Source organism: Mastomys coucha, unplaced genomic scaffold (genome assembly GCF_008632895.1).
Source record: "Mastomys coucha isolate ucsf_1 unplaced genomic scaffold, UCSF_Mcou_1 pScaffold2, whole genome shotgun sequence".
NCBI lineage: Eukaryota > Metazoa > Chordata > Mammalia > Rodentia > Muridae > Mastomys > Mastomys coucha.
The window spans coordinates 1,314,564-1,341,253 of NW_022196902.1; the positions used below are offsets into that span (position 1 = coordinate 1,314,564).

The following is a 26,690-nucleotide window of genomic DNA, read 5'->3' on the forward strand; positions in this document are numbered from 1 at the left end:
TCTATGGTCATCATGACCAGGCAGATGGGTTTGTTGTTGTTTTGTTTACGTTGCTGTTATAATTTTCTTTTCACTCTTTTGTTATTGTTTTGAGTCAAATTTTACTCCATTTCCCGGGCTGGCCTGGAACTCACTATGTAGACTAGGCTGTATTTGAACCCACAACAATCTATCTGTCTCTGCCTCCTGGGTGCTGGCAGTAATGGTATGTACCACCGCTCCTGACCCAAAGCTGATTCTTAAAGCAAAAAGATTAAAGGGAAATTTCTCTGAAGTAGCATGGTTAATTAAGGCCGCTAACGCCTTGCCTTCTTCTGGGATCCCAATATTCCACTACCATGACTTAAATAGCTGGTGTGGTGGCACATGCTTTTAATCCTAGCACTCAGAAAGCACAGGCAAGGGGATTTCCAAGTTCAAGGCCAGCCTGGTCTACATAATGAGTTAGTTCCAGGACAGCCAGGCCTACACAGAGAATCCTTGTTTCAAAAAACCAAAAACAGAAAAGAAAAAAAAAAAACAAGAAAAAAAGAAAGGCAACCGCAGGAAGCTTCTGTGACTGACTTGCTATTCCGCTCACATCGGACAGGCAGGAACAGGAAAGCACAGCTGGAAAGCCTCAGGTCCAGGTGTGGAAAGAAAACAAACAAACTGCAATGTTGGAGCCTCAGAAACACGCAAGACTCCTGGAGCAAGGAGCAAAAAGGCAGGTCCCATGCCGAGGCTGAAGGAGAAATTCCTTATTCTTATTTGCTGACAACTGTTTTGGAGCCCATCTTTCAAGAGACACCAACTGTGGGACATCTCGCAAAGGTCAGGAAGAAAACCATTCTCCCGGGCTCCTGGCAAGGAACCCGAGGATCCCAAGCAACATTTTCTTACACGCTTATCCCCCACACCCCCAGGCCCCTTTGTGGCTGGCTTCTAGAGCCAAAAGAGTCATGTGGCAGGCAGCTCCACTGTGCTAAGAATTCCACTCAGAGACTCAAGTTCATGCACAGGTTATAGATGGGAGGAGTGACGGGTTCACCTCAAACAACTCTCTGACCCCTAAGGTACGGGAAACCGAGTGTAGGGAAACTCTGTCTCACAAAATGGCTCTTGCATATGAGCGTACCTGGTCCAACAGCTGTCTGTCCATCAACCCATACAACTGTGTGAACCACCCCGAGGATCAGATGGTCAGACTGGCTTTGTGGTTTTTTTGAGAGCTGAAAGTTCTCACCTCACTCCATTATTTCTCTTCGGGATGATCTCAGTTTTCATCCTAAAAGACATTTGCTTTTGCCAAAATATAATGTGGGTTGGTTCTTATCCTCAAACTAAAAACGTCTGAGAAGCTGAGAGAGGAGAGGGCTCGATTCCTACCCAGTTCTGCTCTGTAAACAGTGTTCCTCTTTCTCCCCGCAGTAACAGGCAGTAAATGTACGCTTGTCTGTCTAGCTGCCAATGGAGGGAAGGGAAATGTCCATTTTTCTCAAGTAGCTCATGAGCTGGGGGTTACCAAAGACCAGTGGCTTTCGTGTGTAGCATCTAATGTTCTGGAATCTACCACCCATTTTTTGGAAAAGCAATTGATCTAAGGAAGTATGAACATTTCTACCAGCTCATCAATCAGCCCCTGGGGGGACCAGCTCTTTACTCCAACACCCCCAACTTTTCATTCATGCTCTTGGGTTTGCAAGGATGCAATCTCATTCAGGAAATAAACCAGTTAGGACATGTCCACTTTTTCCTTTCCTTCAAATAGTCCACCCAGACTATTTGACTCTTCTGAATGGCCCTATAAAAAGAGTGGGGGTGAGGCTGGGGTGGGGGATCAGTTTCACTTTCTTCTTTGTGGTGTGGATAGAACAAATAATACTTATTTTAATTGTCTACACTGTTGAGAGGGAAGCCTACTGTGAAAATTAAATGTGCTATCAAGATTTATAGGGGTTTCAAGGGAGGGAGGTTGCTATTGGTTTTAGGGGGTTGTCTTTGGTTTTGTTCTTTTGTTTTTATTTCTTTTCTTGATTCTGTCAAGACAGTTTCCCATTCACAAATCCAGCAGCGGTTCAAGGACACATTCTATACCTGGTGATTAAAGGCTAGGCCCCCTCCTTGTGAATACAGCGGCGACTGAAAAGTCCTGTCAGAACCTAACAGCCCATGACCCACTGACCCACTGAGCAGACTTCTTCCTTAAGTTCCTGCTTCAATCTGAGTAAGGGCCACAGTCTCTGTGACATAGCAAAGTAAAAGGCAACACAGGACTGGAGAGATGGCTCAGCAGTTAGGAGCCTAGGCTCCAAGGGTCTGAGTTCAATCCCCAGCATCTATCGGAGGCTCACATCTGTCTGGAGTTCCAGCTCCTGAGGATTTGGCCTCTTCTGGCCTTTGCAGACACTTGAACTCAAATGGTACACAGACAAACATGCATGCACCACACCCATAGACATAAAGAATGAAAACTTAAATAATAAGAAAATGAAAAGAGATGACACACCTGTGGAGCCCCTGCCTGGCTCTCTCTTCATCCCTCTCCTGTCCCAGTCATCCTTCAACACACGACGCCAGCTTAGCCTCAGCAGCTTGGAAAGTGCCCCTAATTCTGCCTGCTCTGTTTTTCCCAGTTATTTACCCTTACCTTCAGACATCTTTCAGATCTTCTGAGTCTGAGTGGACTGGTTAAGTCACTCAGTTGATAGAGTGCTTGCCTAGTATCCACAAAGCTCTGGGTTCAACATCAGTTCTGCATAAACCAGATATTGTCAGACCCCCCACACCTTAGTGCCAGGGAGGAGGAAACAAGAGAGTATGGGGTTCAAGCTCAGCCTAGGCTAAATGGCAACTGGCCTCAAAATAAGTTAAATAAATATATAAGTAAATCAAAGTCTCCTTCCCCTATATCTGAGGCATTCTCTACCTTACATTTCTTCTTCCACTTTCTACACCTAAAGCAGTTTATTACTATTAGTTTGATTTTTATCTCCTCTGCACTTCCCAATCAAATGTTGAGTTCCAGCCAGCTGGAAGTGATGCACACCTTTAATCCCAGTGCTTGGGAGGCTGAAAGAAGCAGGCAGATCTCAGTAAGTTCAAGGCCAGCCTGGGTTGTGAGCTCCCTGACGGCCAGGGTTACATAGAGAAACCCTATCTTGAAAAACCAAAATGGAAAAAAAAAAAAAGGTTTATTCCAGAGAAAGAATATCTTTCTGAATTTTATTCCAGGCTTAGGACTATGTTTAGCAGCCTCTCAATATATGCATATTAACTGTGTGGACAAAAGACCATGGGAAAAAAAAATCAGATGATCCATCAGTAAGCACTGTGCCAGGCTGGGCCTGTGGGCAAATGAATAGGAACACTTTATATGTTGCTTTATGTTTTAACTTTTCCTTTAAGTAACAAACCTACTTTGCAGCTCTCAGACATAAAAGTAGCTTGCATGTTTTAATTTCTTCAACTCCCATGTCTTCATTATAATTTAAAATGACAGTATTAACTCTGCCGGTGCCTTGCATTGGTAGATCTTGCCAACCTCTTTGTACGGTTTCAAAAGAAACAAATGGAATACAGTTCAAGGTGTTAATTACACACGCTTATTAAAAACAAGCCCCCAAGACTGTCAGCTCTAACACTGAGCACTTTTATGGGTGTGTGGTTTATTAGTTTTATACATGTGAGAAAGTCAAACACAATAAGCATAATATTGCAAAATAGTCTCTACCAAAGGGAAACGATTCCACTCCACAGTCAAGCCTAAGAACAGCTGGAGTCTAAGTCCAAGAGTCTGGGAGCAGAGCAGCAGCAGAGACAGGTCTCTACATGCTGGTGGAGACTGACAGAGGAGAGATGGGTGTGCTCCCTTCTGCAACCACAGCTCAAACAGGGAGACAGTTATTTGTACTGCTCTAAAATGTCCATATGAACGGGGGGTATTCCAGACATTGGGTCACAAAGTGTACCTGTGGACTAACTGGACAGTATTTTGTGTGACAACTAGAGACAAAATACTATGCACAACTATGAATGGGAGAGATTAGTGTGTTCAAAAATATCGTGGAATAAACCCTTTTTGATCTCCAAGCCAGGACCACAAAAACAGGAAATAAAGATTCTCCTCCACAGGGCATTAGAGGCACAGTAGGCACCTCATGCCCCTCTTGGCCATGGATGGCAGGTGGGGCATGCCTGATGGGGAAGATGCTGGCTTCCTGGGCTGCTTTGAGCTCTATGAATTCATGTAGCTGCAGAGTGGCCTTGGGGGGTTGCTATGAGAACCGGAGCTCAGGTCCCAGCACCACATAACAAACCAAGCATCCTAACAGCACCTGTAACTCCCACTCTCTTCTGGCTTCTACAGTGTATGCGCGCGTGCATACACACACACACACACACACACAATGCGCGTAGACTCAGAAACACACACACATAAATAATGTTTTTTCTTATAATTTTTCCAGACAGGGTTTCTCTGTATACCTCTGTCCGTCCTGAAACTTGCTTTGTAGACTAGGTTAGCCTCGAACTCACCGAGATCCACCTGCCTCTGCCTCCTGTGTGCTGGGATTAAAAGTATATACACTTCACACCTGGCCAATAAATACATTTTTTTTTAAAAAAAGAGATTTCCAATTTCTACTTGACTTCATTTTCTCCTGAACATTAGCCCAACAAATAAGCATCATTTCTTCCTGGTCTTTGGCAATAAAGCCCCTACTCAGAAAGACAGCGAGAGAAGGAAAGCAGACCTTGTGGGAAACTTTGTGGCTCTGTGAGGCTGGCATCTGAACAGCATCTTCAGGACAAGCAAAGGGGAGTTAGGAAGCATGAGACCAACTATGTCATATGCAGCAATCAGTTCATGAATGCATCTTTTTTAGTTTGTTCCTCATTTAATAATAATTAGACAGGAACATATTTCTGAAAAGACTCTGAAACTCTTAAATCATTTAATAATAATTAGACAGGAACATATTTCTGAAAAGACTCTGAAACTCTTAACTCCAAAGCGGAGAGAAAAAATTCAATTAGAGGAAGCCAAGATGGAGTAGCTGAAGGCTGGGAGAAAAGAGAAAGCCCCAGGGTAGTCATTTCATCTAGCATGTTCACAGGGGCACAATTCAAGGCCCAGAGGACCTGGACCACTGTCCTTAAAACTCTCCAGAGATAACTACTAGGTAACTCTCCCCTAGATACTGAGTCTTGCTGCCTTTCCATCTCTAGGAATATGACGTTACTTGTTTCTGAGGACTGCAATGAATTCTGCCCACATCCCCTGTGGGTTTTATTTGGTTTTTCGGTTTTTGTTTTTTGAGACAAATCTCATATAGCCCAGGCTAGCACTGAACCCTATGTAGCCAAGGCTAGCCTTGAATTCCTAATCCTCCTGCCTCTGCCTCCTGGGTGCTAGGATTATGAGTTTACACTGTTACGTACGCCAGCTGCATTTTGTTCCTATAAATTGTTTTTCAATAAAAGCTGCACAAACACACCTAAAAGATCACTCACTTGAGTTTCCCACCCCCACCCTCTATTCAAGGAGAACACAGTATTTGTTACTAATAGATTGTCTAATCTGTGAATTTGGGGGTAAGGAAGATACTTGGTTTCTAGGTTGGTGTTTTGGAGGGTAGTTTTTGGTTTTCCTTCTCTTCCCTGCAGAAGATCTAAGTTTTTAGTCAATGAAAGGGAAGAACTCTCGAGGTTGGTTTAGGATTAACAGGCATTAAAAACACCCTGCCACGTGTTTTTACTTTAAAACAAGTTCTCATTGTAGTCCAGGCTATCCTTGATCTTCCTGTATTAGCAGAGGATAACCCTGAACTCCTGATCCCTGCCTTCACCCTCCTTAGGATTGCAAGTGAACCACCACACCTGGTTAATATAGTGCTGGTATCAACCTCAGGCTTTGCTAATGCTCAGTAAGAGCCCTTATGAACTGAGTAGTGCACACACACACACACACACACACACACACACACACACACACCGCTACCCCGCAGGTCCCTCCTTATATGGTTAAATAAAATCAGTGTGAATTACAGTATTTCTCAGCTACACGCAGCACACAGCTGAGGAAGCGCACTCCTGGGTGCTTAGCCAGCCCAAACAAATTGTCACATCCTTAGCTCCATCATTTCTTCCTGAGGCCATGGCTTTCAGCTGACCCGGGAACTGTGAGTGACCCCACCCAAGGTCCTGTGAGAAAAACTGGGCCTCAAATGCTGATGCAGCTCCTGCCTGAGACTTTGGCACACTCTGAGCTCCACTGCATCCTGAGAGATTGGTGCCAGGTCCAGAACCTTGGTCTACCCCACCCAAGCTCCCCAGCCCAACTTGGGCTAGAGCCTGACCTGGGAATATGCTGGGTGGGGATGGTGGGCCCAGGCACACAGCCTAGCCTGTCTTTGGCCAGGGCAGGGGGCTGCGTGTCATCACATCCTGCTCATGGTACCACACCCTCCACAGGAAGGCTTCCTCAGGAAATCCTGACTTCTCCAGAAACACGGGTGGCCCCATGCCTGAGGACGTAAACACAAGCCTTGTGGTTTGTCCTTTGTTCTCTGTCCTGCAAACCTGTCCAGCCTCTGACTCAAGAATTTTTTTGGTGCAGTATAACTCAGGAGTGGACTGAGCCACCATGGCTTGTAGAACCAGAATTTACAAGTCCAGAATACACAGAGCAGCTCACATGAAGACAACCTCTGCCAGGACAGAGGTTCTCACCAAAGCTGATTTGTTTTGAAGAGGGAAATTCCACTAAGAGACAAAGGGGGCTAAGGACTTAGCTTGGTTGGTAGAGCGCTTACCCAGCATGCACAGGGTCCTGGGTTGGATCTCCATCACTGACTGCATAAACCAGGACGGAAATCCTACCACTGGGAAAATGAAGGCACAGAGATCCGAAGTATACTCATCACCAGCTATACATGGAGTTGTAGGCCAGCCTGGGCTACATAAGACTATGAATGAACAAAGCAAAAGACATAGACCACTGTGAAGATAGGTTTTCTATTCTGTGGTCAGAATGCCCAGAATGTGTCTCTGTCTGGACTCCATGCATCCCTTGGCGTCTCTTCTAGAGTGCTTGGCACATAGAAATACTCAATACCTAGTGTTAAATGAAGACTTCTCCCAAGCTGCTTCCTGGCTTTCACTTCAAAATAGGCATATGCGTCAGGACCACTACCCAGAAATGTGGAAAGGGGGAGTGAGAGAATGAGTAGAAGGAAGGTTGTGTCCCCTCCAGCATCCTTCTCATGCCCACCCCAGCCTATCCACCTCACTCTTTCACTATGGCAGCCTTTTGATTCTTCCTTAGCATCAGGGGCATTAACATACGCTCTCTGCTCTGGTGTCTTAATGAACTCACAGCTCATGGAGCCAGACAGAATGTGTGTGCTCCTTTCCCTGGTATAGAAAAGTGTCTCCCTCATCCAGCCCCGCTCCCTGTCCATCTTCTTCACCCACTAGGTACAGATGCTGCCAGATGTTCCTGTTGTCAGACTGGAAGGCAAGCTGGCACCTGACCCTCACAGTACCACAGGCTGGCAATGGCTTGTGTGTCCTTTCAGGGGCTGTAACTAAGACTCGAGTGTCCACTGCAGTGCAGTGGAAGCAGATTTCTGTGATTTTGCCCAAGTTTCCTCTGCTTGATCTGTAAAACGGGGGTGACAACAACAGTCCCCACACCTCAGCACACTGGGCTGTGCTCAGGTCAAAGTGACAAGAGCTGTGAATGAGCACAGGGTCCGCTTCTCCAGCTACAACGACCTCAGCCAGGAATAACCACTGAGGGCCGGGCCTAGAGCATTACCTTTCTACAGCCTCACCCAGTGAAAGGAAGGATTTTTTTTTTTTTTCTCAAGGAACAGCACTGGAATTTCAAGGGGAAAAAAATGAGGTTTTGGTTATGTTTTGCTTTGTTTTGTTTGTTGGAGATAGACTCATGTAGCCTAGGCTGGCCTTGAATTGTGTATAAACAGAAAATGATCTGACCCTCCTGTGGTACCATACTCGGTTTATGAGGTGCTGGGCATCAAACCCAGGGCTTCATGCATGACAGGCAAGCACTTTCCCAACCAAGCCACATTCCTCTGCACCCTGAAGAGATTTCTGACATATTTAATTAAGTCGGACACAATCGACACCACAGTGAACAGTTAAACAAAAAGCTTCATTAAATTATCTGAAATCATGTTTTTAAGACCTGGAAACTGCATGAATGCCAGTACGTGTTAGTGATTAGCTAGTCAGTGTGGGAAAACACTTCCCACTGCCACAGACTAGCAACACGTGCTGTGGATCACATCGTCCTAGCCAAGCAGTGGGGCATCGTGGCTACTGCTGATGAAGGATGCCTGACTTTCTTCAATAGCTGGGCATGAGAGAGAGTCCCTGGGACTCCAACAGAACGGCCATACAACTTCTGGCCACTGTACTTCACAGGACAAGCAAAAAACTTATGGGAAACTAAATCCTAATTGAAAAGGCAGGAAGGGGTTGGGGAATGACTGAAGGCCATCTCTACTTGATTGGATGTTCTTGGATGTATCGGAAAGCAGACTGGGACAGTCATATCTGAGAGTGAACTTCCCATGTGAAGAACAGTCATGGTTTTCATTCTCCTCCATAGATACACATGTACCAGACTCACTACAACACAAACATGGTGTACTTCCTTTCCCATCCTCTCTCTGTCCCATCCAAAACAGATGCTAAGTATTATCAGTGACTTGCTTTGCTTGGGTGGAGACAGAAGCTACATATCCTAGAACTCATTACGTAGCTCAGTCTGGCCTCAAACTTTACAGCAATCTCTCATTCAAATGTTACCTCACATAGCATGGTCTCTCTAACTGAGCTTAAGTCCCTCTGGCTCCTTAGCTCTCTCTCATCAATCCTCCAAGAAAACACCTCTCTCTGTAACGTAGGTCTAAACCCAGGACCTCCGTTCTGGCACAAATCTCACCGCCCTTTACTGACAGGACGACATGACCATGGGGCTCTTAGTGCTGTCCAGGAGAAAGTAGTCCTGGTGATAGAGCACCTGCCCCAAGTCATGGTAGGTGAGACACAGACAGAGTGATTGGGATTGGTAGGAACTGAGCATTTTGGTATATAGCCTTATTAATATAGCACTCAAGAGGCAGAGGCAGAAGGATTGCTACAAGTCTGAGACTGTCCCAGTGGAATGGTCCCAGCTAACTCTCTTACAGGAAAGACAGCAGTCCCAGCAGACTGGCCTGCTCGGCAGTTTTCAAATCTCACTGAAAATCTGTTTAATGGCATTGGGTGTATGTTCATTGCCTACTGACACTGCCTTGAAGCTCCCCCTAGCACGACCAGACGAACATCCCACTATGTCCCACAGTGTTCTGATTCTGTCTCTCCCTGCCCTGCTATTAAACCCACCCACACCTAGGCAGTTCACCTCTTCACAGATTCCCCATCTGCCCACTTCTCCCTAGCTCCAGAGCTCCAACCTTGCTCGGGCCACTGGCATGTCTCACTTGAAGTCGATTAGACTTCATTTCTTAAATGCTGTCAGTGACCTTTCAAGAATGTCATTTGCTTTAAACCCTCCTGTGGCTTCCAACCATAGGCTAAGCTACAGCATCTACCATCTGGCCCTAGCCTCGCACTCCGATCCAGAGAGCTCTCGAATCTCCCATACTCACTAAATAATCGACAATATCAGTCTATCCCAGAGCCTTTGAGGTAGACATTCTGTCTGTCCTGAAAGTGCTCTCCCAAGATAACCATCATCTGATCCATCGTCACCTCTGTCTTAGGTCACTCTGTCTAAACCCAGCCACTGAGGAATCTTGATTGTGCCACTGACTGAGTCCTCAAGGACTCAGACTTAAGACACTTCTGTAGGTGATTGAGATGGCTCAGCTAGTCAATGCAACTGTCACCAAGCTGGAAGACCTGAGTTTTTGATACTTAGCACCCATATGGTAGAAGGAAAGAACTGACTCCCACAGGGGTCAGGTTCCCCTTAGACCTCCTATGTGCACCACAGCATGTGTGGAAATGTGCATATGTGCACAAACACACATACACAATGTCTCAAAACATTTTAAACATTATGTATTTCTATCCTGTCTTTCTTCACAGTGAACTCAAGGCAACAATTCAAAATACTAGAAGAGACCCGCTTTTTCACAATATGTTTGAGTCACTAAAGGACCACGTTTTATCCATCCTCCACGGTCTACTTTAGACAAAGTCCACTACCATGGTCAATTCCCATAACTTGCACAGTTCTGCATGCTGTGAGAGATATTCTCTCTCAGGAAAAGTCAATCTGAAAGTGAAGCCACTAATATACACAAAGGAGGTGAGGCAAAAGAAGGTAATAAAAGATATTCTAAATACCCAGAAAAACTCAGAATGAGTTAACACTAGTCCCACAAGCCATCAGGCTCCAGATATAAAATAAAGGCAAAGAAGTTCCATAAGGAGGGGGGCAGGGCTCAGGGCCACCACAAACCACCTGCTGAGCTCATTCTTAGGACTAGACCCCTAATCAGACAGAGAAACCCACCATTCACCTCTCCAAGTCTAGACAGAACCCAGTCAGTGAGGTTCTTCTTGTTATGTCTTAGACTCCTGCACCCCCAACTCTTCTTCATGCTGCATCATACAGTGTGTTTCTTTCCTCAACACCCTGTTCTCAAAAAACAACCTCCATCTTTCCACTCATACCTCCTGGTCAGTCAAAACACCTCTTACTTGGGCCACTACTGAAGGGAGGAGCAAAACCCAAGAGGTGCTTAAGGACTGTGGAAAGAGCGGTTCCCAAGAGGAGGAGACACCTGTGAGGTAGGAGAGTGACTGACGAGGATGGCAATGTGACCCTCCTCACAGCTCTGTGCAGCTCTGCCATATACTCAACAGGCCTTGGTGATAATAAGAAGACAGAAGCATTTGATACAACAAAACCTAACAAGTGTCCAAGCCTACAGAAAGCTGAATGTCAAACACACGATACAAATAGTAAGTATCATAAAGATTACACAGGAAAAAATAAAGATTATATGGATATGAGAAAAGGTTAACTTTACAATGTCAGGACAAATACTTTTAAAAAGGTAAAACAGGAGAGGGGGTGGGGAGGGAAGGAATAATCTACTACTTGCATAGGACAGTACATTCCTGAAAACCTGGCAGTCCAGGAAGTTAAGGCAGGAGGACTGCTATGTGTTCAAGGCTAGCACCAGGAAAACTAGAGATACAACATGGCAAAGATCTCATGTCAAGCCTTCCACCCCCAAAAGTAACCTGTCCAGATGTGGAAGCCACAGAGCCCAGCAAACAGCTTGGAACTTGCCTGGCCTTAACACACGAACACACTTGATAGAGACAGTTTTGTCTATCATGACATGTTCTTCATTTGGCAAAACCAATATCCTCGAGTGCACTTTCTTAATATCTTGCCAAGTTGCTTGCTGCCAGAACTCTTGTGAATGGTGGCGATACTTACTACACCTGTGCTCTGCCCGTGGCAGAACTTTCTTTCAACTTGGCCCTGTGATTCTTCCAGGAAAACATTCCTCTCATCATTATCATTTCCTATCCCCAAAACAAACCTAGCCCCATGTTCCAGAACTTTACTATGAGTAGACGCAGGACAGGAAGCATCTGCATCTCAGGACAGTGTCTACACTCATGTCTATGGCCAAGTTTGACTCCAAACAACCCCTTCTTGCTGTGAGTGGGCAACCCACAGTGCACCCCTGTATCCGCATCACTGGCAAAGGGAAGGTGGCAGTTGTGGGCCACTTCTTTAAGCTTGTAGGGACCTTTTCCCCTAGAAGCATGACTCACAGGCCTCAGTCTCAACTCTAAAATTTTGCTTTTCCTCTGCAAGTCCAAAGTTGGTTAATAGGAAGTGTGCTGGGCTGCATAATATTCTCCAAGGGGAAGTGATGGAGGTTTTGGCGTGAGTCACTGGGCTGGAAGCAGATGGATGGTCATGAGCAGTCATATTCTTCAGGGAGTAGAAAACTCTTAACAGGGCTGGCTACAGATGAGCCAGGAAACTTGATTTTTCTAATTGACCATTTTTATATTACTATATGAAGACATTCCTCTGGATACATTTACCCTGGGTGAACAGTAGAGATTAAAATGAATTTTTAAATGACGGGATGACCTATTTGATTTTAATTAAAATGTCCAACATAGACTCTACAGGGAATAAAAGATTTTATAAATGGTTTCCATTTTCTCCACGTCTTCCCTTCCGTTCATCCCTAATCATGAGCAATCTGGTCAGGAGTGATTTCTGAACTCCCAAAGATGGTGTCCCGGGCAAGATGTCTGTGCAGTGTGCCAGACAGAAAGTGGGGCCGGGAGGGCTCTCAACCCGGAGAACTTAATTTTCCCATCCAGAAGCCTCTATCACCCCTTCCCTAATTCAGTCCTCACAGAACACCAAGTGTTAGAGGATTTAGCTCAGTAGAAGTCATACACCACCAGAATCCTGTTTGCTATGAAGGGTGAAGCTATCAGGAAATATGTTCTTTACTTCTCTTTTCAGGAATCAAGATATCTCTACATCCCCAAATCCTTTACCAGTGCCCCTCCCCACACCATCTTACCCACCCAGCCAAGAAGTCAGTTCTACTCTTATTCTCTTGCTTACCTCTCTCCACCTTCCCTTCCCCCCTTCTCCACATGGCCATGGCCGCCCTCTGCTTCTCTACTCTCTCCCTCTCTCTGCCTTTCTACAATAAATGCCTTAAAACCAAAAAAAAGAAAAGAAAAAGTCAGTTCTGGAATGGACATCAATGACACTATTTTTTGGCGTGTATTGTGTAGTAAGGTTTTTCTCTGCACAGCCCCTCCTTGGGTGGTTAAGATGGGGACCTACAGGCAAAAAGTTGTGCTCTTGGGGAAACTAAGCTTAAGACAGCTCAAAGGCGTTCTTCAGGCTCCCAATCATCACTGCTTTTTGGTCCCTCCTGCTTCAATATAAGTCAGTAGAGGAAGAAAGGAAGGCCGTAGGGATTTCTCAAATGTGCTTGGAAGTAGACAGGCACACTCTAATGTCGCCCCAAGGCCCAGTCCACCTGTTCAGTTCAGGGTAGTCTCTAGCATGAAGTGCTGGACTCCTAACTTTCTTTCCTGTCTTTGTGTCTCCTCACTAAATACTACTGAGGACTTATCTAGCTCCCCCATTCGTGCCCCCTAAGGAGCTTTTGCTGACTCTGTCTCCAAAAGAGTCTCAGACAGGTTTGTATTGTGCTGTCCTGCTTCTCTCTCTCTCTCTCTCTCCCTCTCTCTCCCTCTCTCTCTTTCTCTCTCTGTCTCTCTTTCTCCCTCCCTCCCTCCTTCTTCCTCTCTCTCTCTTTCTCCTCCTCCTCCTCCTCTTCCTCCTCCTCCTCCTCCTCCTCTTCTTCTTCTTCTTCTTCTTCTTCTTCTTCTTCTTCTTCTTCTTCTTCTTCTTCTTCTTCTTCTTCTTCTTCTTCTTCTTCTTCTCCTTCTCCTCCTTCTCCTCCTTCTCCTCCTCCTACTGGTTGAAGCATTGGGCCCTACAAAGTGATTCTGCCTCCTCCCAGTGGCTTTGGGCTACACCAGCAGAGCCAGAGCACTCGACTCCCTATAGGATTGTCCTACAGCTGGCTGTTGCATGCCAACAACAGGCTTCAAACAACAGGAATGTATTGTCTTGGTTGTTGAGAGCAGAAGTCAGGTTTCCCCTGAAACCTGTAGAAACAGGAGACTCTAGGCTTCTTCCCAGCTAGTGGTGTGCCAACAACTCTTGGGCACCGTTTAGCTATGGATACCTCTCCAGTATGAATCTCCGTGTGGTGTCTGGATCTTTCATATGCCCACCTTCCCCCTGCCTGACTGTGACTATGTCCAAATCTCCCTTGCCCATCCTAATGAGCCCATCTTAAAACTTGGTTGAATGTACAAAGCCCCTAAGCCCCTAGGAGTTAAGACGTCAGCCGAGTATCCACGGTACCACTTCACAGGGTCCCGGGGATAGCTAAACCCACAAAGGGACTCCTGCCACATCTGGCACTGAGAATGTGCTCAGTGACAGTGTCTAATGCAGTTCTTACTATTCCTAGATCACCTATTCTTTTCACCCTATGGCATCTTTGTTTAAAAAGTTTTAAAAGCAGCAAGTGGGACAGGAGCAAGTGGGGCCTGAGCGAGTGGGGCTGGGGAAGGGGAAGGAGGGGACAAGTTTTAAAAGCAAGTCTTAACCCAGAGGGGTGACCCATTGCCAGAATCCCAAATCTGGAGATGTCAAGGCAGAAAAAACACAAATTTGAGACTCCTCTAGGATAGACAGATGGATAGATGGATGGATGGATGCATGCATGCATGCATGCAATTTATCTTGGTGGCAGCCAATTTTCCAAGCAGACACAAAAAACATGACCACCCACCAAACTCCTTGGGAAAAAAGTAATAACAATGGAAGTCTGGGTGGTAAACTGGAGGATGTCCTTTGTCCTATGGAAGAGCTCTGTGGCTTCCAAGTTGCCGGGAATGCAAAGCTATGTAGGAATCACTAAAGGAAGACTTCCAAAGAATCTGTGTGCATGCTGACAATTGAATTTGCTAAGTTCTTCTGATTGGTAGAAAATAACTTCAATTCTACTATGCAGCCTTTCTATAGATCCATTTAGCTATATCTGTATTTATATGGAGATACATATATATGGAGCTATGCATTATGTATATTTATACATAATATGTTATGTTATATATATTATATATAAATTATAAAATACATAAAAATACTAACAAAAAGGTCAAGAATAATAGAAGGGTAAGCATGCCAATAGAAGACCACAAAGGTATTTGCGAGCTGTCAATCCAACCAAAGGAGAGAGATTTAAGGCTTATAACAAGAGTTCAGATGACTGAGTGCTTACGTAGCATACAGGAGACCCTGTCCCCAAAACCCCTTAAAGAATGATTCAATTTAAACAAAGCAAAGCAGGATCACGCTAAGTTTTAATGAGTATAAGAAGCCATGGCACATGCCGTAATTCCAGCTATGTGGGAGGCTAAGACACGGGATCACACAAGGCCAGGAGTTTGAGGCCAATCTGAGCAAGAAAGCAGGATATAGCCTAAAAACATACAAGAGTTTTCAGTGTGGCCATATCGAGTTGTACAACAGTGACAACCAAGCAGTTGTACAGTCCCAGCATGCTTTTCTCAGCACTTAGAAAGCTTGTTTTGATTCTGACTCTCACAGTACCACAGAATATGGTAGGGCACTACCACCTACTCCTCCCAATTATTTCGCTAAGTCATTTCTCTACCAAAACAACCCTTGGAGCCTTACCAACAATCTCTGCCAACTTCATTGCATAATTCTCTGGGTATTTATCTTGACAGGACTAGCAAATGCAAGATTCAAAACCTATGTGCGTTGGCCTGCTCTCTTGATCTCTGGCTGATCCTCGGAAACCATGGGTTACCTAGTGCCCTTGAGCAATCCCTGCCCTGGATTCTGTTCTCCCTGAGGAAGGACCTGAAGCAGCATACCCAAACTTGTCTACAAGTCTGTCTACAGGCAGACAAATAATAGATTTATGTGTCTTGCAGCCTCAATGTTTTTATAAAGCCAAACCTCATATTTGAACAAACGACTCTAAGGCTTGAAACACTAGTTTGGCCAACAGCAAGAGACTGTCTTTCCCAATGTTGGGGAAACGGGGCTTCCTGTTTTTCCAAAACAGAAGAGACTGGAAGTCACAAGACTTGGTGGTGGTGTTCCAGAGCTCCCATAAGCACAGCAACAGGCGCAGGAAAACAGCCGGTCTCTGGGATGCTCTCTGGTTCCCTGCAAGCAGTGAGTTTGCAGCATTGGCCCAGAGAAAACATCCAATCCAACATCTCCAGAACCAGGTAGCCTAGTAAAAACACAGGCTGCAGGCCACTTTGTGGCTAATACCCCCCCAACACACACACACACACACACACACACACACACACACACACACACGCTGCTAAGAAACAAAACACAAACAAACAAAAAAGGCAGCTACAAGCTGGCTGCAAGGCTCAGTGGATACAGGTCTTTACCACCAAACGTGACAAGTAGAGTTCAATGGTCAGGACCCACATAATGGAAGGACAGAAATGACTCAGATGAGATGTCCTCTGACCTCCACCATGGCATGAGTGCCACCCTTTCCATTTTTATCCCTATTCTAAGTCAATCAAGTTATTTATATATCAATCTACCTATTTAGTTATTGTTGATGATAATGATGTAAGCAAGCAGAAACCTACAGATGATGCATGGACCCTGAGTTCAATTTCCCACACCTCATAAACTAGGCATGGTGGTGCAAGCCACCAGAGGTAGACACAGGAGGATCCTCGGCAAAGTTGTGAGTTCTAGGTCAGCTACATGAGCTGCATGAGCCTGAACCTCCGAAATATAATAAATAAGAAACACACACACATGCACACGCACATGCACACGCACACCACACCAGCAGAGCAACATCCATCTGCATCCGATCTTCTGCAGAGGGCACTTTATAAACACATAAGATGAAGTGGGCCAGCCTAGAAACCTGAACTAGAGATTTGAAAAAGCCAGCTAGACTCAGCTAACGACTATTGAATTGTGGATACTAAAACATGTACAAAATTTGCTGTACAAAATACAGCAGTGTTTTTAAAAAGAAAACCAGGAGCTAGAGAGATGGCTCAGTGGGCACTTTCCACCAACCCATACTACCTGAGTTCAATCCCCAGATCCCACACAGCAGAAGGGGGTAAATCTCCACTTAATGCTCTCACAAGTATACACACATGCCATACATAAATAAACCCTAAAATAAACAATAAAGAAACCAGGAAGCTCAAGCTGCTTATGTGGCTAAAGGACAGTGGGTGTCAACAAGGATAATTGTTGGTAACTAGCTATGACAGCATTTAATTGGCCAAGGAAGCAGGACATGGTGGCTCATACCTGAATCCCATCACTAGGGAAGCCGAACCAGGATTCCCAGTGACTTCAAGACTACTCTCAGCTACACAGGAAACTCCAGATCAGCCTAGGCCAAAATCAGGACATGGACTCCGTCCCCCTACCCCTCCAAAAAGTACACAACAATAAATAAACTGATCTTCCATGTATATAAGATGCACTACTACATGTCAGGATAAAAGTATATACAAATGTGCTTAGTCTCACCTCTAAAACAGTATTAGAACAAGGGATACAGGAAGACCCTGCTACACATCTCCCCACTTTTAAGGAGTGGCTTGCCCCCATTTATCTCCCCTCTTGGTTTCTATGGAAGTGCTTCCACTATAGAAGGTATCCTGCCTTCTATAGACACAGACTCCAAGATGTGCCACCCAGCTAAGTGACAGCTGAAAGATCCTGACACGCAACACCAATGGGTGTTAGAGTATCTGACCCAGCTTGGTTGAGGCGAGACATTGTTCTTGGCTAACGCTAAAGTTACATCACACAGACTTTACTCTTCCTCTCGGGTATCATTTATGAATGAATCATTTGACACCTACTTAATACTCATTGTGAAGTCTCGGTTTCATAATGTTCCAATCAAGGCAAATGGCTACACTGCATTAGTGTTACAAGGTTCTTCCATTAAACTACAACCTGGACACCACAAGAGACCTAGGTCCCACAAGGATGCTGCAGGAGGCAGTCATGGGCATAGCCCAATAGGCACTGCCTAATACAAACATTCTTAGAAAGTTGTTAGTAGATCTACAACTCATAATCAAATACATCTTCAAATGAAATGCTTTGTCTTTTATGGATAATTTATTCATGGTCTTTACAGACTTCCCCCAGAATTTCTTCTGGACATTTTCTATACATTCATACACGTTTCTGCAGACTTTAATAATAAAGTTACTTCCAAGTAAAATTTCACATAGGTAGGATGCTTACCATAGTCACAGCATCCTGGGCTCACTGCCTGAACTATGTAAATTCATGTGGGGTACACTCCTTAAAATCCTGGCATTTGGAGATGAATGAAGGCAGGGGGATTAGAAGTTCAAGGTCATCTTTCACCACATAGCAAGCTTGAGACCAGTTTGGACTAGATGAGACCTCACTACATCAATCAATAAATAAAAAGTACCCCAAAAGTATGTTTTGGGGGGTTTGGTTTTTTGTTTTGGTTTTGGTTTTTTGTTTTTGTTTGTTTGTTTGTTTTGAGACAGGGTTTCTCTGTGTAGCCCTGGCTGTCCTGGAACTCACTCTGTAGACCAGGCTGGCCTCGAACTCAGAAACCCACCTGCTCTGCCTCCCAAGTGCTGGGATTAAAGGCGTGCGCCACCACTGCCCAGCCCCAAAAAGTGTGTTGATGAAACATTTTATTATACATTGGGGTTTATGATTTTCCCTGAAGCCACAGAAACTGAGCAAATAAAATCAGTTAACTGGAGGCTTTTAACACATTGCTTGTTTCTATTAAGTTGCCTATTAAAATGCTCTCACCACAAACTTTAAGGAACAGCATGAAGTCTAACCTAGCCATGTAGATGGTCACAAAGGTCTCACCCTTGAGAGAGCCTTCTGTTCCTCACACACACACACACACACACACACACACACACACACGCCTGCCTTCGACATTCAAAACAAACCACAAACAGCATATATCTTCTTCATTGAAATCCTCTCGTGCATGATCTCACTCAGATGTCGGGTAGAACAAAGTCAATCTCACATAAGCTGAGAGGAGAATGATGGCTGCCTTTGTGGAAGACCCTGGTTTAGTTCCCAGCACTCACATGGGGGAGCTCACAACCACCCACAACTCAGGAGATCCAACACCCTCTGGCCTCCCTCACAGGCAGCTGCACATGTATGTGCACATGAACCTAAGTGCACAATAAGTAAAGTAACTCTTTAAAATAATAATAATAAATAGGGCTAGAGAGATAGCTCAGCTGTTAAGAGCATTGACTGCTCTTCCAGAGGTCCTGAGTTCAATTCCCAGTAACCACACGGTGACTCACAACCATCTGTAATGGGATCTGATGCCCTCTTCTGGTGTGTCTGAAGACAGCTACAGTGTACCCATACATAAGATAAATAAATCTTAAAAGCATATAATAATAATAATAATAATAATAATAATAATAATAATAATAATAATAATAATAATGGTGGTGGTGGTGGTTAGCAGAAGATACCACTGTTAGCAGGAAAGAGAGGGGACCAGGCAGGTGGAAGAGAGACTGAGTCACGGGTGACGAGTCACAGTAAGATTGGGGAAACAGATTCTGCACTTATTCTGGTGGCAGGATGACCACAAACATCAATAATGTGCTGTGTGTTTCCAAAAGCTAGACGAAAGAATTCTGAACATTTTTTACCATAAAAAAAAATAATAAATAATGTGAGAGGATATGGACAGGTTTGATCCAATTTGAATACTGAACACAAAGCTTTGTTTGTCTTTTTCAACGATTAAATAAGTAAGAGCTGAAGAAATGGCTCAGCAGTTAAGAGCACTGGTTGCTCTCTTAGAGGACTGGAGTTCAATTCCCAGAGCCCACATTGCGGCTCACACAACTGTCTGGAACTCCAGAGGATCTGACACCCTCACACAGATGTCATGCAGGCAAAACACCAATGCACGAAAATGAAAATAAATTACAAATAAATAAATGGGAGTCTCGGTATGGTGGCACAGCACATTGATATTTCTTGTCTAGCAGGCGTGAAGTTCTAGCAACCTAGGCCTAGAGGGGATCACCTGCAATTCCAGCACTTGGGAGGCACAGACAGAAAAATCTATGTCAAAGCCATCTTGCTCTACATATCCAATTTGAGGCCAGTCTTGGCCACATCAGACCCAGCCTAAAAATAAATTAATTAATATAATAACAACTTTATTGTTTTACGTACTTGTAAGTATAACAAAAAACTTAGAAAAAAAAACTTTAACACCTTAGTGTATTACTTAGACACAATGAAATGTAAAAATAACATTCTAAACAACTTTTAAACAGAAATCACATTTTCATTACAAATTATCATTTGGTCTCAAGAAAACCCTAGCATTAATTAATAGCATTCATGTTTTCTCTTTTGAATACAGAAAATATTTTAAATACACATTTCTTGGCATGTAGCTTGACAAGTTAATAGATTGAAATGACTCATGCATTTAATTTTATTTTTCTCTCTTTTTTCGTTTTGTGCTTTGAATCAGAGTCTTGCTATGCCCATGTTGGTCTTTCATAATCCTCCTGCCTCAGCCTTCCAAGTGCTAAAGTTATAGGAATGTGCCACAAAAACTGGCTACTCATTTGTTTCCAAACTGTAAGAAAAGGACATTTGAAGCCGGGCAATGGTGGCACATGCCTTTAATCCCAGCACTTGGGAGGCAGAGGCAGGCAGATTTCTGAGTTCAAGGCTAGCCTGGTCTACAGAGTGAGTTCGAGGGCAGCCAGGGCTATACAGAGAAACCCTGTCTCAGAAAAACAAAAACAAAAACAAAACAAGAAAAGGACATTTGAGATAGCAAAGCAAGATTGTTAACTGTTTGTTTCATAAGTCCTTTAAAACCCATCTCCATTATAGGAATAATCCAATAGTAGAGATACATATTCTTGAGATAAATAACTCCTTTTCTCTACAAATAACTCAATATAGGACAGTATATTTTTTTCAAAGCGCACATTCCTTAATTATATAAACAAATCATTTTTGCTCCAAATTGGAAAAGAAAAATATTGGCATAGGACAAGGCTTAGACGGCAGTAATAAAAATCAACATAGTCAAAGGTGTTTAAGATTTTTTTTTTTTTTTTTTTTTTTTTTTTTTTTTTTTTTGGTTTTTCAAGACAGGGTTTCTCTGTGTAGCCTTGGCTGTCCTGGAACTCACTCTGTAGACCAGGCTGGCTTCGAACTCAGAAATCCGCCTGCCTCTGCCTCCCAAGTGCTGGGATTAAAGGCGTGCGCCACCACCGCCCAGCCCTAGAATAAATTTCAAAAGTAGCTAGGGCATAGGACACATACTGAAAACCATAATTTGGTCTTGAAGGGCACTTAGCTGGAAGTATTGTGATACATTCGTCAATTTTCTTCTCTATTAACTGTGTACTAAGAGAAAGAACGAAGCCATGAGCAGATCCACAGCACTGATCCAGCATAGCTCTTTCCCTCAGCACCTGCTTCAAAATCAAAAAACATGATTTTGGCCGGCTCACGTCTGCAATCCTAGTTGGTGGCTTACAGACAATTCCGCTAGACTCCTCCCAGAGACCTAGCAATAGTTGTCGTCACCTGCCGTCAGGTGTGGGTTGTGTAAGAGGACTGCTTGCTACCCCAGCCCCCTTCTCTCTCTCTCCCTCTTCTCCGTCTCTTCCCCTCCTTCTGTTTCTAGGAGGCCTCTTTTACTCTCTGTCCCTCTCTATCCCCACTTTCTCTACCCTCATGGCTCTGTCTTCCTCTATGCCTTCTCCGGGTCCTCATTCACCTCCCTTCCCCCACAATAAGCCTCCTAGGTCTGTCACGTGGTATGATTTCTCAGGGTGACACCTTGGCATGCCGCACCCTCCCACCCTCCCGCCCCAACCACCACCACATTTTATTTGTTAACAATAGTACTTCTGGAAGCTGAAGCAGGAGGATTGCAACAACTTCAAAGCTAGAGCAGGTGGGCCACTTACTGAGTTCCAACCCAGTTTGCAATACAGAGTAGGCTCTGCCTCAAAAAGGAGGAAGAGGAAGGAAGGAAGGGGAGGGGGAGATGGCAGTGGACTAGGTGCTAAAGTTAACTGTGCAGGGAGGGAATCTCAAGATGCCTAAGGAGACTAGCTGGGGATCTCTGCAGACCCAAGCGGCCTCAGTTTAAAGCGCACCGTCTAAATACAAGTGATTCCCATTTCTACCAGACAGCTTTCAAAGATCCAAGATATAGGCAAACACCAACCCCCCAACCCCCTACATCCCTCAGCCCCCCACCCCGATCCCAGCCCAAGGACTGATTACAAAGAACTGGAGCACCTGCTTCACTTTCTGAGTCAGAACTACCCTGCCTGGCAAGGGCAGTCTCTTGGATGGAGACGTCAAGAACACACAGCCCTAATGTGCCTAGAAAGACACAGGACAGGTTGTCTCCAGGTGGCATCCCTCCTCATAAAGAATTAACGCTGCTCAACAAAGCAAAGGAGGCAGGAGGCGAGCCTGAGCAGGGCCAGTGGGAGCAGGGCCGCCATGCTCAGGTCCCGTTGCCACGGCAATTAAATGAATGAGAACACTTCTGAGGCAAGGCAGTGTCATCCTTGTAGCTACCAAAATATAGCAAGTATGAATTTTATCAGGTGAAATGTACAACAGACAATCATGGCCATCAAAGATATGGCTACAAAGATATCTTTTATCTTATCCACAGGTTCTCATTAGGCAGGACCTCCAACCATAACATCATTTTTTGCTGCTACTTCATAACCATAACTTTGTTACTGTTACAAATTGTAGTATAAATGTTCGATGTACAGGATATCTGATATGTGACCCCTATGGAAAGGTCATTTGACATCCTCCCACCCACCCAGGGGTCTCGACCCACAGGTTGAGAACTTCTGGTCTGGATAAAGCAACAAGGCCTTTATTATTTTTTTTTTCTTAAAGTTCATTTGTAGCTGAGTGTGGTGGTTCACACTTGTAAACAGAACTTGAGAGAGCAAGGTCCAGCACAGGCTACATGAGAGTTTCAGGCCCCCCGAGCTACATACATGCAAGACTATAAAAATAAGACGTATTGTATTTGTAGTGTGTGTATGTGTGTGTGTATGTGCGCGCACGCGTGTGTGTGTGTGTGTGTGTGTGTGTGTGTGTGTGTGTGTGTGTGTGTTCGTGCGCGTGTCCTAAGCCAGGAAGTCACCAGGAAGAGTGAAGCCTCCCAGGACAGACTGCCCTCTCCAGAAAAGAATAATTATCCACTGCAGTAACCTTAGAGATTGACAGACCACCAGGTGAGCGTAGCAGCCACCTACAGAGGCAAGAATGAGTGAACAGTGGTCAGGAGCACACCTTGACCAGGCCGGCTTCAACAAGCATGCTTTACTCTCTATTTAAACCTAAACCTCAGGTCAGTACCCAAAGACAAAACTTGGGATGTGTCTTGATACGCCGCTCTTCCTAATGTGGCCACACTGAATACACTGCTTTCTTCTGCTTTAGCATTAGCTGTCTTTCTCATTGACATATCTGGATGCATGTCCAAGCATAGTTTCTTGGGACGGGTCATACCTACTGAAAGGATCCAGGATCAAGTATGCACAGGCTCAGCCTGGCAATGGAACACCATGCTCACATTTAAGGGCTGCCTCTACCCTCTAGTCATATCCAACTACAGAGAAGAGAGAAGGTTCTTATGATGGAGCAAAAGGGCCAGAGAAGGCAGAGAATGACCAATAAAAGCCAATGAGTGAGCGACCAAGATCAGAGATGGCTGGGGCAGGAGCCTCCCTCTAGCTCTGAATGCTTGGTTTGGGCTTGGTGGTTTAGTTTGGTTTGGTTTGGTTTGGTTTGGTTTGGTTTGGTTTGGTTTGGTTTGGTTTAGTTTGGTTTAGTTTGGTTTTCTCAGAAAGACAAGTAACCTACTGGACTCCCTGAACCAAGTCTTTACCCAAACTCACCTGGGAATCCTCCCAGCTTGTGCAAGTTAGGCACAGTCTTTCAACTGACAGAAAGCCTGAAGATTCCAGGAAAGGCAGAAGGTTTCAGGAGGTCAGAACACTCTAACCAAGGTTATCCCCCTCCCCCTCCCCCTCTCCCAGCCCCATCTCTGGCCTCAGGTCACTGTAGCTGAGGACGGACACTCTGGGGCTTCCCATCCTCTTGCCTCCGCCTCCAGTGGAGTGCTGGGAGTACGGACAAGAGCCATCACACCAGAAGGGGATGAAGTGGTGTTCCTGGGGGCAAGCTAGGCAAGCAGGCTACCCACAGAGCTACCTGCCCCCCCCCCCAGGCCCAGACTCTCAAATCCCAAGGTGTCAATTTAATTAGATCATTAGCTGATAGGCTTAACCTCCCAAGGGTACTTGTAAATGAACTAACTGTTCCCTGAGGAGTCACCTTTCTAAAATCCCTCCTCGGGATCTCACTACCCATCTCTCCTCCCCCACACTTGGCCTGACAAAGAAAAAGGCATGGATTCTTTAGTTTCTTTTTCTTCTTCTTTCATTGAAAGTTTTTGGTTCTGCTTTATTTCTGAACTGAAGTAAAGAGCAAGACATATAAATATCATAGCCCTGAGGATTCCTGCCTACTCTGCAGTTTTTCCCAACTTGCTTAAGACTCGGGATCTTTCCACACAATGGGTATTTTCAGTGCAGTGCTAGGAACTGAGGACAAACTACTGAATCTGCAGGAGACAGAGGAAGAGGGGTTGGGGGAGGTGTGTCTTGCAGCATCCTGGGAACAAGAAGGACTTCACTAAACTTCTTCCCAGTTAGTAGCTATGAGGCCTGGCTCAGCCTTAGAAGCCTCCAGTTACTAGAGGCCAAAACTAAATGACCATCCCAATTTGCCACAAGAATAATCGGTCCTGGGGGAGGGGAGAGGAACAGAAGAGAAGAAAAAAATACTTCTTCATATCTAATTTGGCAATTCCCACTCTGAAAAACAAGTACTGTCCCCAATCAAAAACCTGAGGGTAGTGGTGGTAAAGAGAAAACAATTATAGGGGACTCAAATAATTTGCACTTCTGGGTAGACATCTGTTGAAGCATGTCACAGGGAAAGGTGCTATGCTTTGAAAATCTAGGCCTGGCCACACTATAACAGCATGGGAGGGGAGGGGGGGATGGCATGTTTATGCTCAGGACTCACAAACATTTCACAGATTGCTATTACCTTAGCAGTGCCTGGATTGTGGTTTGGCTGCTGGGACTGTAGCTTCTGCTGGAGCAGAATTCATTAGCACCCTCAAAAGTACTTCCCGTTATAAGGGATAGGTGATATTTTAATGGGACTTCTGTATTTCAGAAGTACACAGTTCTTTTTTGACTTTGACCCAATTGTGTTCTTTGCACCCAGTTAACTCCAGGCACTGGAGACTGAACACTGATTTCAGATGCTGACCCCACTCTCCCGATAATCACAAGTACAGCTTTTCATGGACCATTCTCTCTTGATTCACAATTTCTGTATTGACTTATTAGTGTCATTTATTTTATCACTGCTTAATTTCCATATTTTAGACTGTTTTATTATTCTCTCAGTATTTTGTTAACAGTTATCTGAAAGCAACCATGTGCTGCTTACCTGTGCACTGAATGAATTAGTTTATAAGCAAAAAGGTGTTCTTGTGAACCCAAATATTCATACCTTGTTTACTGAATTAGAGCTAATTAATTAACTAATGACCCCATGCCACAGCCTTCCCTAGATTATAACGTATAAATTCCTAGGGAATTAGGGGGCACATCTCATTGTTCAGCACTATCAGATATGGGGTCCTGCCCTTCTACCTAAAAAGGTGTTTACCTACTAGGGTGATAGGCAATGGGCTTGGGTCAGCTCGAACATTGTCACCAACAGTGTACAGGCCATTGGTCAAACCCTTCCGATGACTGTATGGACTTCCATAATTAAAAACGCAAAAGGAAACTGTACCTCATGTTTCAACAAAAACAGAGCCACCCAAATGTCACCTCTGTGTCTTTGATATACTGCTCCAAAGATGCAGGTTCTAATAAATACTTGGAGGACACCTCTCTAGTGGTAGCAAGAATTCTCCTTATGACATAGGGCCTTCGCACTAGAACGTTCAGAGGCAGGGCAGCCAGGTTCACTCTCTGCATTTTACTGTGGAATGCTCAACGTTTGTCCCAAAGAAAATGGAGACTATATAAAATGATAGGAGAAGGGTTGGGTCACATTGACCTTCTCTCCTGCTTCACTCTCAACTGCAGGATGAGTAAGAGCATCTATTTTCTCTTTCATCTACTCTCTGAATACCAGGTTTGAGCTTCTAGAACCCCACCCCATCTTTTACCTCAGCCAAAGAACACTCTGCTACAACTACTCGGACAGGGCTGGAATCTGCCAGGGAAAGGGAAGTAAATATTCAGAAAGTGTGACCTGTCAATCTTCCTCCCCAAACAGCGCTCAGGGTGACTTGCACTTTCTCCCAGCAACCCCCTCCCCCACCCTGCCCTAAAGGATGCAACTCGATCCTATCAAACCAGCAGTCTCTGGGACTGAGAAGTCAGAGCGGCTTCTGTGCTAGAACCAAGATAAGGTGTCTGCCTGTTTAACTTAAGATTGTCACCACTTTAAAACAATCGCTGGTTTTCCTGGAAATCAACTGAGCATCGTACATATTTCTGAAAGGTTTAGAAAATGCAATGGATTTTAAATCCAAAAGACATCGTATACATACGTACATAGCATACATACATAAAATTCTAGCGTAGGTAAATATGTCTTTTGTTATATATTAGAAAGCACAGACAGAAATCTTTAACCCAGGAAAACGGGATACACTGAACTTCAAGGTGTCCAGAAAGATGAGACACGAGCTCTATTTGCAAGAAAAAATATACAAACAGAGCTGTATTCATTGACCATCTATCATTCATCTGGCAATATGTGTATGAGAACCTCATACACACTGACCTAGAGCCTCTCATAAAACTCAAGACGTATGTCTTCCTGTTTTTCAAGTGAGATGGAGAATCAGGAGTGAATG

General features: G+C 44.6%; 1 protein-coding gene across 4 annotated transcripts in view; it reads right to left on the bottom strand.

The window, feature by feature from the left end:
* Window positions 1-26,690, bottom strand: part of Sash1 (SAM and SH3 domain containing 1) — a 314,087-nt gene that overhangs the window by 137,264 nt on the left and 150,133 nt on the right. The window lies entirely within an intron of this gene.